The sequence below is a fragment of the Lacerta agilis genome, chromosome 14 (genome assembly GCF_009819535.1).
Source record: "Lacerta agilis isolate rLacAgi1 chromosome 14, rLacAgi1.pri, whole genome shotgun sequence".
Taxonomy (NCBI): Eukaryota; Metazoa; Chordata; class Lepidosauria; order Squamata; family Lacertidae; genus Lacerta; species Lacerta agilis.
In genome coordinates, this window is record NC_046325.1 from 46,471,402 (window position 1) to 46,486,389 (window position 14,988).

Below are 14,988 nucleotides of genomic sequence, written 5' to 3' on the forward strand. Positions count from 1 at the left end.
ACATCATCCATTGGCTTGCCTTTAATATACTCCAGCATTAGATCTGATGGGCCGGGTCTCAATGCTTTAATTAATGTACAAAGCTGGGAAACAGCACAGCAATCATGCCACCGTATTATTGTCCTTCATTTTTTTCCCAATCCCTCACAGCTGCTTTTAATATCTCTAACACAACATTTAAATGTTTGTGTATCCCGTCTTCTGCTGAGGCTCATCTTGTACGTAGTAACAGGAATCATTTAGGGTTTGCTCTGATGCTCCTGTGGTTTCTGGAGTGCAATCTACATACCTTTTGTCATGTCCTCCTTTCTTTCATAGATGATGATGAAGAAGAAGAGTTTGGATTTGAGATCCCGCTTTATCACTACCTTAAGGAGTCTCAAAGCAGCTAATAATCTCCTTTCCCTTCCTCCCCCACAACAAACACTCTGAAGTGAGTGGGGCTGAGAGACTTCAGAGAAGTGTGACTAGCCCAAGGTCCAGCAGCTACATGTGGAGGAGTGGGGAAGCGAACCCGGTTCACCAGATTACGAGTCTACCGCTCTTAACCACTACACCACACTGGCTCTCCAGCAGCAGGCTTTTTGGCTACTCCAGAACAATGCTTATTCAAGAATTTTGTGTCTCAGTTAGTACCTTGTTCTGTTAGAGAGATAGTTTGAGGAGGGGGGGGAAGAGTTCAAACCAGGCACCCAATACTATTTCCCAAACTAGACGTGGCAAATACTAGAACCACAACCACTGCTCCCTTCATACCCCATTGCTTCTGGGTTACCAACTGAGTGGTTAGGCTACCAGATTTAGCCCAGGGACTTAATGTGTTTGATCACAGTGTTTGATATGATAATAAAAGATACAATAAGTTAGCAGATGATTTTTTGCCACCCCCCCCAAAAAAACAGTAGCTTGCTATTTGAATACTCTTTTGTGGGTGGGGGTGGAAAATCTGCATTCCAGTAGACCTCAAGGCATATACACTGAGCTCCTATCTGACTGTTTTAGCATTCCAATTTTACTGGTGCAAAGTTAAGAGAGCAAAGGGCTGTCTGCCAGCAATGTAGTAATGCTTTTTAACATATGAGTTGGTTGGCTAGACACTTCTCCCTTCTCTTCTTTCACAGCAGATCCATTAGCAGTTCTAAATTCCAGATGTGCACTGACAACACATGCATAGATTTTACTTACTCGAAAAACCCAGTCAGAGCTCATTTTTTGGTCTTAGGGAAGCCTGTGGACTCCAGCCAGAGAATAACTATGTCTACAGATTAATGCATTAAACAGCTGTGCACTAGAGTGGTGGCCGCCTCCTCTGGTAACTACGTACCTTGCAAATGCAGTTGAAATCACAGTTTCTCTTTCCCATTTTAGCATTTCCCCTAATGCACTTTAACTTTTGAAATTCACTGTCCTTCTGAAGGATTATTATGGCCTAGTGATGGAAATGTATCTAAAATGGGTGTGGAACCTCTGGTCTTCCAGGTAGGGTTGCCCCAGCTAGCATGACCAATGGTGAGGGATGATGGGAGTTGTAGTTTTTTGTTGTTATTTATTAAATATGTATACCACCCTTCATCCGAAGATCACAGGGCGGTGTTATGTGATCTTCTCTTGCGGAATTTAGGCAAGAGCAGAAACCAAGAGAGTTTGTTAACACAACCCACTTCATCAACAGCATTTGCACATGATGTTCACCTCCATGTTCCCAAGCTGATCCCTTTGCCTCTCAGAATCTTTTTCACCCTTGGCAGGAGCACTTTCTTTCTGAATCCCCTTCACAATTCTCCGTGTCCTCGCAGAACTAGTATAACAGACTGAAACATGCCCCTTCCAAACCCAAGCCATAGACAAATGTTAACAGTAGTAACTGGAGATTACATTAACAGACCCTTTTCACTTAGTCATGCTTACCGCTTGGTTGCTTTCATGTGTAAATGAGCACCAGGGACCACATGCAAGGTGGAATTTTGTAATTCCCCAGACTATTTCAAGGAATACTTTCAATTCAGTCAGTTCACACAATTCAGCTTCAAATTGTCAAATGTTTAGCAGGGACATGAAATGCACGAATGTGTGAAGATTATCTCTGCAGAGTTTCTGCACTACAAAAAACCTGCTCCAAGGAACATACAGTCTAAATTTAGATGGGGAAGACAACAGAGGGAGATGTGAGGCTAAATAGGGAATTAACAGAAGCACATACACTCAGACTTTGCTTTGGTTGAAGACTTGGGTGTTGAGTCACAGGAAAGGCTGGCACTTACGTGTTGAGAAGAGCAGTTCCAGGCATAAGGGGCGGCAAGTGAAAATGAGCAGAGCAGGAGACCCTCAGATGCCTTAGGATGCTACAGTTGGAGGTCACAGGCAGTGAGAGACTGGGTTTTGAAAGAAAAAAGTGGAAAGTGAGTCTATGCAGAACCTTAAATATAACAAGGAGAGAAATTTATGCTGTCATTTCAGAGCTCACTTCTAAAGTCCAGACTCCATCAAATGCTAGGCTAGGCTAATGGTGTCTCTATCCAACATTGCTTTCACTACATTTATTTTATTTCTTGCCAAGACTTTGCAAACTGCTCACAAGTTTGGAATGCTGGAACTTGCCGTAGCAGAGATAGGGATGGAAGCAGGTGATCACGAAGCAAAAGACAGATGTGAGGTCAATGCCATGTCCCTTTTGGTCCCACACATGAAGAACACATTCCATTGATGCTATGAACTCTCCTCCGATCTTAAATTGGCCACCTTAAAATGAAGCAATGCTTTGAAAACTTAATAATCTACATACGCAAATCACCCAAAAGGTACCAGTGAAAAAAGTTGAACAAAATTATGAACATTAACTTTTAGAGAACTCAGACTCCCCTGTGACCCTTTAGGCCGTGTTGCTCCTGCCTTCATATGTGTAAAGAGGGAATTCTATAATCTTGGCAATGGGGTAGCAAAAAAAAAAAAGATGGTTAGAGACCCTGCATATCTTTTCAGTGACTGATTTCCCCCCACACACATAAAATTGCGAAAAATTACTGACCTCATAAAGTTATTTTTTTCAAGACAGCTGTACTGTGATTTGTAGGTAATGTGTCTGTTTCATCTACAATATAAATTTCATGTGTCTAGAACAGGGGTCAGCAAACTTTTTCAGCAGAGGGCGGTCCACTGTCCCTCAGACCTTGTGGGGTGCCAGAATATTATTGGGGGGGGAGGGAATGATGCAAGAGCACCACGAGTCCTGGTGGCTGCTTACCTGTTTCTTGCGAGCGGAGGGACAGCGGCGGCGGAGGGACAATGAGCGGCGCGCAAAAGGGCTCCGGAAAGGGGCTGCTTAAAATGGCGGCTGCTCGAGCGCTGCTGCTGGCACCAACAAAGCCCAGCCCCCTTCCTCCTCTAGGCTGGGTGGGGAGAAGCCAGGAGGGAGGGAGGAGGCGCCACCACAGCTGAGGGAGGGAGAGGGAAAGAATGTGCGTGCTGGCGATCCATTCAGCGATTCCCGGACCATCCGTGGGCCAGATCCAGAAGGCAATTGGGCCTGATCCAGCCCGCAGGCCTTAGTTTGCCTACCCATGATCTAGAACAACTCTGGAGAAACAATTTACCCAAATCTGAAACTAGTGATTAACCATCTTTCTTTCTTTCTTTTTCTTTCTTCTTTATATAAATATTCATTGTGTAGATGGCAATTCCGCTGAGGGTAGAATGGAAGATCCCTTAACCCAAAATATATGCTTTCAAAAAAAACTGATCTGTGTGTTTAGTATGAAAGGTATTGAGAAACTCTTGGGTGATTAAGCTCAAGGTTATTTTGGAGCTCTAGGAAAATACACAGCCACGCACAGCCAGTTCACTTTAAAATAATGTTTCATGCTTAGTAAGCTATTTTATGCAGAGAAACTAAAAAATAATAATTATAGCAATACCTAACATTTTATAGCATTACCTGACATTTTCAGAAGGTAAACTTTTTCAGAAGGTAAAATTAAAATTCATTGGGTTTCCGAGAGCAGTTTACATGCTTTTTAATCGAGTATAGATTTGCCCCTCTAAATGTTGTCCAATCACTGGCTTGTTATATTCAACTTCCAGGTGGGAAGGACCAGGCTGACCCATCCCTTATCTCTTGGGGGGGGGGAAGCTGAGGCAAAATCCTCCCCCCTCAAATCTGAAATGGTTCTGGACAAGCAGATGGAGACAGCACCAGCCCACTCTTGCCTCTGCCTCTCCTTCAAAAATGAAAAATAGAATGCTGTGTTTGTGTGCAAGAGGTGTGTGTGAGCCCAGTGGGGATAAACAGGAGAGTGGGGCAGAGGAGGAGCTGGAGACAGATGTGGAGGAACCTGCAGGGAAAAGTTCAATTTAAACATCAATTTGTGTGGTGTCATTTTCATTCTGCTTTCAGTAGCTGTGTTGAATAAGGTCTTGACTTCTTTCCAGGATGAGATAGCCAATACAAAATAGCTGGCTAGTTCACTGTTGGCTGATAAATAACAGGAACACCCCATAAATATATACCCCTTCCCCTGACATCAGATGTGTAAGGATGGCCAATCACTGAAACCCACTTGGTCACATGCTCTTGCCCAAATCCATTCCAATTCCAAAATCAATGCAAAACAAGGATAACCCAAAGTTCTTCCCCTTATTTAAACCTGATTCCCTTCAACTCCCCTCCCCTTTTCTCCCCTTCCAGTCTTTCTTTACCTCTGCTTCTTGGCAGATGGTAACAAATGTGTTTACTTTTAGCTGGACAAGAAATGGCTCCTTCATCCAACAGTGATGTCAGAACAACAGGTGGTCCTATCTGGAGAAAGAAAGAATTGATCCAAGCTTCTGTCTGTGCAATGATCTTTTGTCTTTGCTTGTCTGTCTTTTCAAAATTGATATTCCATTCTGTAATTGCAGAAATCAAGGGTGATTGCGTTCCTCACCTCCATATTAGTGTTTCCCACTCCTTTCATGCCTGGGATATAGTACTGGTATTGATAAACACTGGAGGCAGACATTTTACGCTCTATTTTTTCCACTCAGTCAAAAACCTTTCATGATCAAATTCCAGAACAAAGCATGCACCATCCTCACAATTTTTGGGCAGCACCACAGTGTCCTTTGCTTCCCTTTGACTACTCCTAGGTTGGGAAACGGAGACTCTTGAGAGTCCCATGGACTGCAAGAAGATCAAACCTATCCATTCTTAAAGAAATCAGCCCTGAGTGCTCACTGGAAGGACAGATCCTGAAGTTGAAGTTCCAGTACTTTGGCCACCTCATGAGAAGAGAAGACTCCCTGGAAAAGACCCTGATGTTGGGAAAGATGGAGGGCACAAGGAGAAGGGGACAACAGAGGATGAGATGGTTGGACAGTGTTCTTGAAGCTACTAACATGAGTTTGGCCAAACTGCGAGAGGCAGTGAAGGATAGGCGTGCCTGGCGTGCTCTGGTCCATGGGGTCATGAAGAGTCAGGCAACTGAACAACAACAACAAGGTTGGGAAACGTATGACCTGCAGACTGGGTGGAATCTGCTGCTTCCATTCATCCAATTGCAGCAGGCTAGAGTCTGTGGCAATATTTGGGAGAATCCATTTACAGCCGTTCTCTTGTGCTGACAGTGGGGTGGAGGAGCGAGACCCTGGGGTCACAGTAGGAAGATGTTGACCCAGTGGGTGATGGCCATGAAAAAGGTAAATTCCATGCTAGGGACTGTTAGGAAAGGAATTGAAAATAAAACTGCCAGTATCATAATCTCATTATACAAATCTATGGTGCGACAACTTTGGAGGGATGTGTACAGATCTGGCTGCCACACCTCAAAAAGGATATTGTCGAGTTGGAAAAGGTTCAGAAACGGGCCACCAAAATAATCAAGGAGCTGGGGGGATTCCCCTATGAAGAAACTGCAGTGTTTGGGACTTCTTGGTGCAGAGAAAAGGTGAGGAAGAGGCATTATGACAAAAGTTTATAGAATTATGCACGGCATGGAGAAAGTGAATAGAGAAAGGTTTTTGTCCCTCTTTCATAACACTAAAACTCATGAAGCTGAACACTGGAACAGAAAGAAGAAAGTTTGGACTAAACACCAGGAAGAACTTTTTGGCAGTAAGAGCTGTTGAACAGTGGTTGAGATTCTCACAAGAGATGGTGAACTTTCTTTCCTTGCAGGTTTTTAAGAAGAGGTTGGAGGGCCATCTGTCTTGTATGATTTAGCTGAGACTCCTGCATCGCAGGGGGTTGGACTAGATGACCCTTGGCGTCCCTTCCTGTTGAGATTTCATTCTCTCCACTGCTGATGTGTGATTGTTTTCATCACATCTGTGTTGATAGTCCATACTATTGGAGTCATGAGAATGGAAGTTCAGTCACAGTCGGGGGGGGGGAGAGGGTGCCCGAGTGGCAGTGAGCAGAGAGGAAGAGAAGGGGTAGCAGAGATGAAGATTTGAAAATGATCTTCATCCTTTGCTCTCAGGGCTTCCACCTCCTTCCAACCTTGTGCTGCCAAACTGCTTGGATAGCATTCCCGCTTGCTTCACTTTGTTTAGCTATTTCTGCTTGTTAACTGTGCTGAGTCACTCTTTCCCCTTGGAGTGGCACTGATGCGGAGATCTGTTTCCATGCTTCAGGAATGATTCCTCCCATAGGGGGCAAAGGTATCTGGTCTGTTTTCTAAAGGTGGGCTATGAGCTAGTCTGCCTTGAGTTGTCACATTTCATTGTCCCATGATAGAGGGTCTGGAATCCTACACACACACACACACACACATACCTCACCTTCGTTTGTAAAGTACCAGCACCCTCAAGGAATTTGCTGCATGAGGTTTTAGTACTGATCCCAGCTTGGGACAGGAAAAGCCATAAGGCATTTTTGTAAACCTTGTGATGACTCAGTTATCCATTGCCCTGATCAGTGTCAGCACTGAAGTAAAATAAAAATTCCTTCCAGTAGCACCTTAGAGACCAACTAAGATCTGAAGAAGTGTGCATGCACACGAAAGCTCATACCAAGAACAAACTTAGTTGGTCTCTAAGGTGCTACTGGAAGGAATTGTTTTTTATTTTGTTTTGACTATGGCAGACCAACACGGCTACCTACCTGTAACTAGCACTGAAGTAAACAGGCTGTCTTGTTCTGCTCTTGGAACATACAGGCTATAAGTAGCACTAGATTTAGGGTAGTGTGAATGGTTCCCCCACATAGGGTACTGAGCCGAGGGGGCACAAAATAATGCATTTGAGAGTATGCGCAGACCGGAAAGTAAGACTTTCCTTTAACTCTGTTCCAAAAGGAATTATTGTGAAAATAAGAAAGATTTGGGGGTTGCCAAGTTTTGTCCTCACTCAGGGTGCCAAATCCACCCTGCTATAAGCCATAGCAAACTAAATGCCAACTGACCCACATTTGACTCTGTTCTCCACTCAGCATGCCCTGTAGGCCAACAGCTCTTCACACTGGAAAGGTCTTCGCCCCTGGACCAGCAAGTCAGTACTCTGGAGTAGGGCTATAGTATCTGGGCAACGGTGATAATTCTGGGGTGTCACCCATGCCTTTCAGCCATGTTTCTTAGCTTCCTCTCTTGTGATTATTTCACTGCTCATCTGCTGGCTCTGCAACAAGGAGGGGATCAATCCTGCGCTGGGCCACCCTGATCCAGTGGCATAGAATATTTGCCTCCACCACAGCACCTTAATTTTTAAATGCACTGTAATTATATATGTGTTGACGATCAGTGGCCAAGACCAACAGAACAGCTTGTTCTAATGTTTACTCAGAATAAAGTCCCATTGCTTTCAGCAGATCTTCCTCCCAAGGAAATGTACTTAGAACTGCAGCCTTCATTGTTCACTGGCTGCAGAATGGGTATTCCAGCGAAGGGACAGCAGTGGGTGTCCCCTGAGCTGGCTCCATAGTACTGAGAAGCATGGGGTGGGATGCAGAGGGAAGGTGAAAGGGGGGAAATCTGTGGAATAATAATAATAATAAAATAATAATATAATAATAATATAATAATAATAATAATAATAATTGTGGAGCCACACACAAAAGCTGAAATGTAACAAAAAAGGATACACAAACTGCAAACCCACCAATGTACACATTATTATTTTTTCCATTTATTACACAAGCCGGTATTCAGTGGAACTTGCTCTCAATTAAGAGTGCATAGTTCAGAAATAGCTATGCTATTTAGTCAGCAATAGGCTCTCTCTTTTAGTTTGGAGCTAAATGTACCGTATTATATACTGTGGATTGATGAATTTATTCACTCTTTCCAGCTGGGTCAATAGCAGAAAGTTGTTGCTTTTTTGTGCCAAAATTCGAACTATACCTTTATAGGGAAAATATCTTTCCTTCTGAGTTTTATTAGAGTCTTTCCCAATTAGAACAGCAGGCAGACATAAGGCCAAGAAGTGCAGCTGTTCTGTGTCATCTGAAGGCACCAGCTACCCTCAGCAAACCTCCATAAGCTTGCCATTTCTCTTGTGAATATCACCAATATGGTTAAGAAGTAAAGAATGCTTTTTTCCATTCAGAACAATTGTTTCATCCTCTTGTTGCATGCCACCCCTATCTCCAAGCGCTGTGACATTCCAGAGGTTTGTGTTTCCTTCCAGAAATGAGGCACAGTTTTATTTACACATATATACAGCCTGAGCCTATGATGGAGGGGTTCACAACATTACCTCTCCAGTCACAGCCTTTGATTCAAAACAGCCTTGGATTCCCCTGAATGTTTCCTCAGAAGTTAGTTCCACTGTATGTACTTGGTCAAGGGAAAATTCCTCCAGTGCTTCTTGAAATAACTTATTGGGACCACTTCACCCTTAGTTCACCTAAGCCAATTTCCCCCCAAGAAGCACTGGGAAGCTAGTTTTCCCTTTCTGGTTGTATGGTTTTGTATCGACAACAAGATGACTTGGAGGTAAAGATATGATATGTGCGCTTAATGTCTCTGAATCAGTACAGGTACACTCAGACTGAATCATGTTCATCTTTAGATAGTGAAGCTGAACTGAAAAAGCATGCCAAATGCAGAATACTGACACAGAAATAATATGCACTGGAAAATAACATGTCTTATCTTCATTACCACAAAAGAAAAAAAATGTATATAAAAAGAGCTCAGCTGTCAATCTAAGAACCTAAACTATGACCACAACAATTTATATTTCTACAGTGCCAGCTATATCACTATGGACAATCTGTATCACTCCTGTTAAGATTAGGCCAAACCTCCTTCACTTTATGTCACTTTAGGACTGCTATTTGTTTTTCTGTTCTAAGCCCAACATGGAATGATAGCCAATGTGTCATTTAATTACAGTGAAGAAGTAAATTCTAGGCACAATCATGTCACCTAATCACAAAAATTTGAAAATTAAAACACATTTTAATATGCACATACATAAAAAGCATTCTCTTCTGCTGTTGTTAAGGCATGCAGGGAACTATTTTGCTGGAATGGCACTTTTTCAATTTTAAAAACAAACAAGCAGAAAACAATTAAAACATTCTGAAAATCCCTGGGAGGGATACATAAGTGAACTGTGCATCCTTAGTACACACTTTGGAATGAATATATCTATAAATGTTAAACATATAGGATTACAACATCCTACTCACAAAGATAACAAGCTTCTTTAAAACATGGAGAGAGCCAGTGAAATGATTTCTAAAGAAAGAAAATCTGGAATCTTAAGAAGGTTCAGGATAATATATCTCTCCAGGAAGAAAGGGAACAGAAAGTGGTCTATTGTTATTATTAATTAATCAATTAAATTTGTATACTGCCTTTCATCCCAACAAATCCAAAACAAACCAATAACTCACCCCCATTTAACACATTTAAAAGGCAATAGAATGTTAAAAGCTGGTTATAGAGAAATGTTTTCGCCTAGCACCTAAAGATATCTAATGAACGCACCAAGCAAGTGGAAGAGGCGGTCCAGGTTGGTTTACGTGGGGAGCGGAGTTCTAGGTTCCTCTGGTGAGAAATTAATGAAAGAAATGAAGGGAGACCAATCTGACCATTTTCATGAACTGGAGTGAGAAAATGGCTGCAAATTTTCTGGTAACATACTAACAGCAAAGTTATTGATCATATTTGGCTGGAATATTCATAAAAATCTAAGCCATTATTTTGCTTGCGTTGTCTATGTTTGTGAAAATGTTCCAGAGCATATTTAAATATTTGCAGTAAATCAAAGGTTTCAATAATTGGAAGCATTTGAATCTGATTGGATCCTAATGTGTTTTTTAATGGAAGAACTTAGAAAATAAAATCAAAAGTGGTAAACTTATGATGAATTCCTATAAAAGGCAACTCAGAAAGAAAAAAGAAATGGTCACACATTTTGAATGTTATTTTGACATTTTGTTTGTGCAAAAAACAGTATTACTCTTAGGGGCAGTACAGCAATTGCTGGCAGTCCAAACATGGGATTTTTTCTAAATCTCACTGAATTGATTAGCTATAATTTAGTGCAGTTGTCATAAAATGGACTTTCTACATATTTTACATAAATACAAAATGATTTCCTCCCATTGTTGGGGGGAAGTGTTCATGGTGAGATAATTTAAACAATTAGAAAAAGAGTGTAATCATTGCTACCTGATTGTAAATCCAGATGTTTCTTACCATGACCATACTTGTCACATTATCAGCTACATCCATCTTTATTCTGGAAACATTTCAATCAAGGATGTTTTGTAGAGTTAACTGAAACAAAACCAGAGTCAGGCAGTGGTTTAAGTAGACAAAACCATGAACAGATTAAAGCAAGACATCAATATTAAAGATGCCCAAAGACAAGAATACAATAATGAATGGCAAATATGTGCACAATGGTATTGAAGCCCTTATATTAAATGATTATTCAACATAAATTGTACTCTAGACCCACTGAAATTAGTGGCATGACTAAGTTAGGTTCGTTCATTTCAGTGGATCTACTCTGAGCAGAACTTAGTTTGATACCACACAAATTTGGCAATATTTATCATTTTGGTTCAACTGTTTATTTTTTTGGTTACATTTTTCTCCTTAGTTTCAAGGAGATATATTGTTTCATATAATTTCTAGGCCATTGACTATAATAAGGTTGAAGTCATAATAAAATAAGTCACAAATAAATAAGCATTCTGACAAAGAGGAACACTTCGGCACAGAGCAAATTTGATCACAAAAAATTCTGGGAATTCTGTTGCTTCTTCACACATGGGAACCTGTATCAATTCTTGCAAACACTGCTGTCTGAAGGAAGAGATTGCATCTCCCCTTCTGTTTTTATAAGGGAGCACTATCCAAGGTACATATGGAAACCTTCTTGCTTGTCTAATATTTGAACTAAAATAGTAAATACATGAACAACAGTAAACATTATACTGAAGTAGAGAATGCTTTTAACAGTCACAATGACCTCTAATTTTATCACTTGAATAAACTTGAACGGAGCATAACTAAGGGAATTTCAAGAGGCCTAATAATGCAGTAGGTATCTTGCTCATTGGAATTTTTATTATTATGCCACTGATTAAATACATGGTGAACAAAAGAGATTTAGTGAAAGTAAATAGCTGGAGGCAGCAATAAAGAAGCAGAATAGCATTAGATCACTTCTCTGATACATGGTATATATTTGACAGATGAGAAAGTGAAGCAGGGGTTCCCCCCCCCAGTGATCTTTAAACCAGAACCCAACAGAAATCAATGGAATTTGGCCTGCAGTTAAATGAAGGCCTCCAAGATTCAACAAAGGAAAATAAATGCTCCACTTTCATATTAAAGCTAGTATCCTAAACATATTGATTTGGCAGTAAATTTAATTAAAACCAATGGAGCTTATGTCTGAGTACATGGGAGGGCAGTGATGGTTAAGCATTTGAAAGTAAGCACATCCTTACATCCCCAAGCTGGGGTATTTATGAAGCTTATTTTATCTATTTTCATATTATATTGTACAATTGTCATATTTTTTATTCAGTAAACCAGGAAAATTTAAACATCTATTCACTGTCATCGTTTTATTGTATTTATTAACTGCATTTATATGCTGCAGGGTCTTCATTTAGACAGTTCCAACAATTAGTGCACTGTCATTGCAATTTATATCTTCCAATATCAACTTTAACCAACTGGTCTATTTTTTTCCAGTGAAGGGGTCTTGGGAATAATATTTATTGGCCAGTGTTCATGACTCTACATTTTATTAGAAAGCCCTGCTGTCAAATTATTTTTCTGCTTTCCTCAAAGCCCCCAAAAGAAAGGTACCATATTTTTCCATGTATAAGACTAGGTTCCCCCCTAAAAATCATGTCAACAATTTTGGGGGAGGGGCGTCTTATACACAGATATATCTCCTCCCATTTTCTTGAATCTGGGTCTCCAAAAATAGGGGGCGTCTTATAGATGGAAAAATACAGTAGGTTAGACACACATTATTTTATTGCTGGGTTTATCCCTTCGTTACTACAACTTCTCAGATGGGTACATGATATATCTAATGTGAGAATTTGTAGCAAAAGGACATACATTAATTCTCAAACCTGAGCCTTTGAAATTTCACTCCCCCGTCCCCCATCTCAGATCTGGGGGCAGACGGACAGGAAAGGAAAATAACTACCTACAATTAATACAAGAGTAAAAAGCTGCAAGAACATCTGGAATACAGATGCTTTTTATAGACATTATTATTTGAATACTCTTTACCAAAGACCTTGTGGTCATGATCTTCTTACCATTTCCTCTACAATGATAGTAAGACTACTGTAACTCTAGAATAAGCATTTTGAGAATGGCACTATTGCCACTATCTAAAAGCAAGTTGCTGAGTCAACCTTATGATTTATCCTAATTTCATGGCAAATTGCTTTGGCCCTTTGGTAACCTAATAACTTAAAACAAATCAACTACAATAGTGACTTCTGTTCACACAGCCAGTCAGAAAGCTTCTGGGCATCCATTTGCAAAAACGTGCTTATGACTGTTCTTCATAGCTATTTTACAGATAGAATCAGCATGTTGCACATTATTAGGGGCAAATCCAGACTTAGTACACCTGTAGAAATCAAGGGGACTGAAGTTAGTTACTGTGTGTTTTCCTCTCAATAAAACTAGCTGCTTGTTTAAACATTACTGTGTTATACCAATATGCTGGTTTGCTTATTCTGCATAGGTTGTCTCAAGTAAGATGGTTGAAATACTTTGGAATGAAAATTCATGTGCTGCGGTTGTCCTCCTGAGGCTACATCCAGTAAACCTATATGTGAGCATGGAGAGAAACTTGCACAGTGACAAAAGACCCTTTGAATTTTCTGCTGCAGTTCCTTGCCCTGGTGCTGAAGGGGCAAGCTATTCTTCGATTTCTATTACAAAATGAAAACCATTTATAAATACACACTAAGTCTGGGGCAGTATTTCTAAAACTGAAAGTGGTAGTCTGTGGCGTGCTTTCTGGTGGATCTGGAGACCATGATGAAAATGTATAATAAATACCAGTTAAAAATAATATACAACTTTTATTAAAGCCATTAATTTAAATACCGCTGCAAGCCACCCCAAACTCCGAGTGGTGCAATACTCCAGGGTTCCAGGTGCTTACCCAGGGTTCATGCTTACTTTTGGGAATAAGGCACAGCAGAGACTTTGGTGTCTTTATGATATATGGTTTATTTGCACATATAAACAACATGGGCCTACAATGGAGGGGTTCACAGCATTAACATCCCAAAAGGGTCTTGCTTCTCCCTTATCAACAGTTTGGGATTCCAGCAGAGGTCTGGTCTCTCTCTCTCTCTCTCTCCCTCTCTCTCTCTCTCTGCTTGCTGCTTTACTTCTAGGTCACACCGCTGCTTCCCCCTCCACACTAAACTCTGGCTTTTTTCATCCTCACTATGTGCAAGTTGAGGGTAGGCCCTGCAGCTGCTATTTACTTAAAAACGGAATTGAGAATTTGCTAATTGTATGCATAATTTCATGTCTAATGAGACTCTGCTATGAGCAACGGGTCTAGTTGAGACCTCCAGGTATAGGGCGGTGTATAAATTGAAAAAGTAAGTTTGCCTAGGATTGTAGTCTAAAGCATGTACTTTTTCTCCAGCTGAAATCAAAAGGACTTAAACATGCCTAAATTCAGCTGGATTGCACTCAATAGCTCTATTACCAAGAAAATCTGAACACTGAAGGCAAGCATTAATAGTGCAATTTCACCATTCCAGCTTCTGTTAAGAGTTTCTCTTCATTCATGTCCATTTAATAAATTATCACTGCGATCCCATCCTCCTCTACGGGGTCCCAGGATTAAGCCACAAAACTCTCAGCAATGTGTCAGTCATGTGACTCATGGACTGCACAGATTAATTTGTGAGTTTCCCTGGAGCTGGGAAATGGTTGTTAACTGCTGTCTGGGTTATCCAGTTCTGGAGAATTGTTTCCTTCATGCAGTCCGATTTCCCAATAAAAGGTCTCTTTCTCTTTTATGGGTCTTTTAAAATGTCTTTCTTGCAAAATGCAGCAGATGCCATTTACATGTGCACAGGAGATGTTTCTTGTTTAAATAATGTTTCAAAGAGTTTTAAAGGGCTCTTTGGATATGATGCAGGCCCACCAGGGACACAAGGTTTGGTCTTGCGCACTGGCATTTGTAGTGCTTTTTAAAAAAAAAAAAAAAAAGAGGTGCCGCAACCCACCGTGAACACCTCCCTTGTTCTCTTATAATGGCAATGGCACCCACCTGAGAGGTGCTGGACCTGAGTTTCAGCTGAAAAAAAGTCCTGGACATTTCACACATTGTAGTTTGCTAAACTTTCTGCTATTAAGCATTATTAATAATTACATTAAATACTGTAGGATTTCTATCTGTAAAATGAGTAAATGTGTTCTAAGTACTTTATTCCTGAGTAATATGCTGCCTATATATGATTTATACATGTAATCTGCAGCTAGGTACACCTTCTTGGATTATTCACTTCTGCAGTCTTGACAGAATAAACATGATCTATGTTGGTCA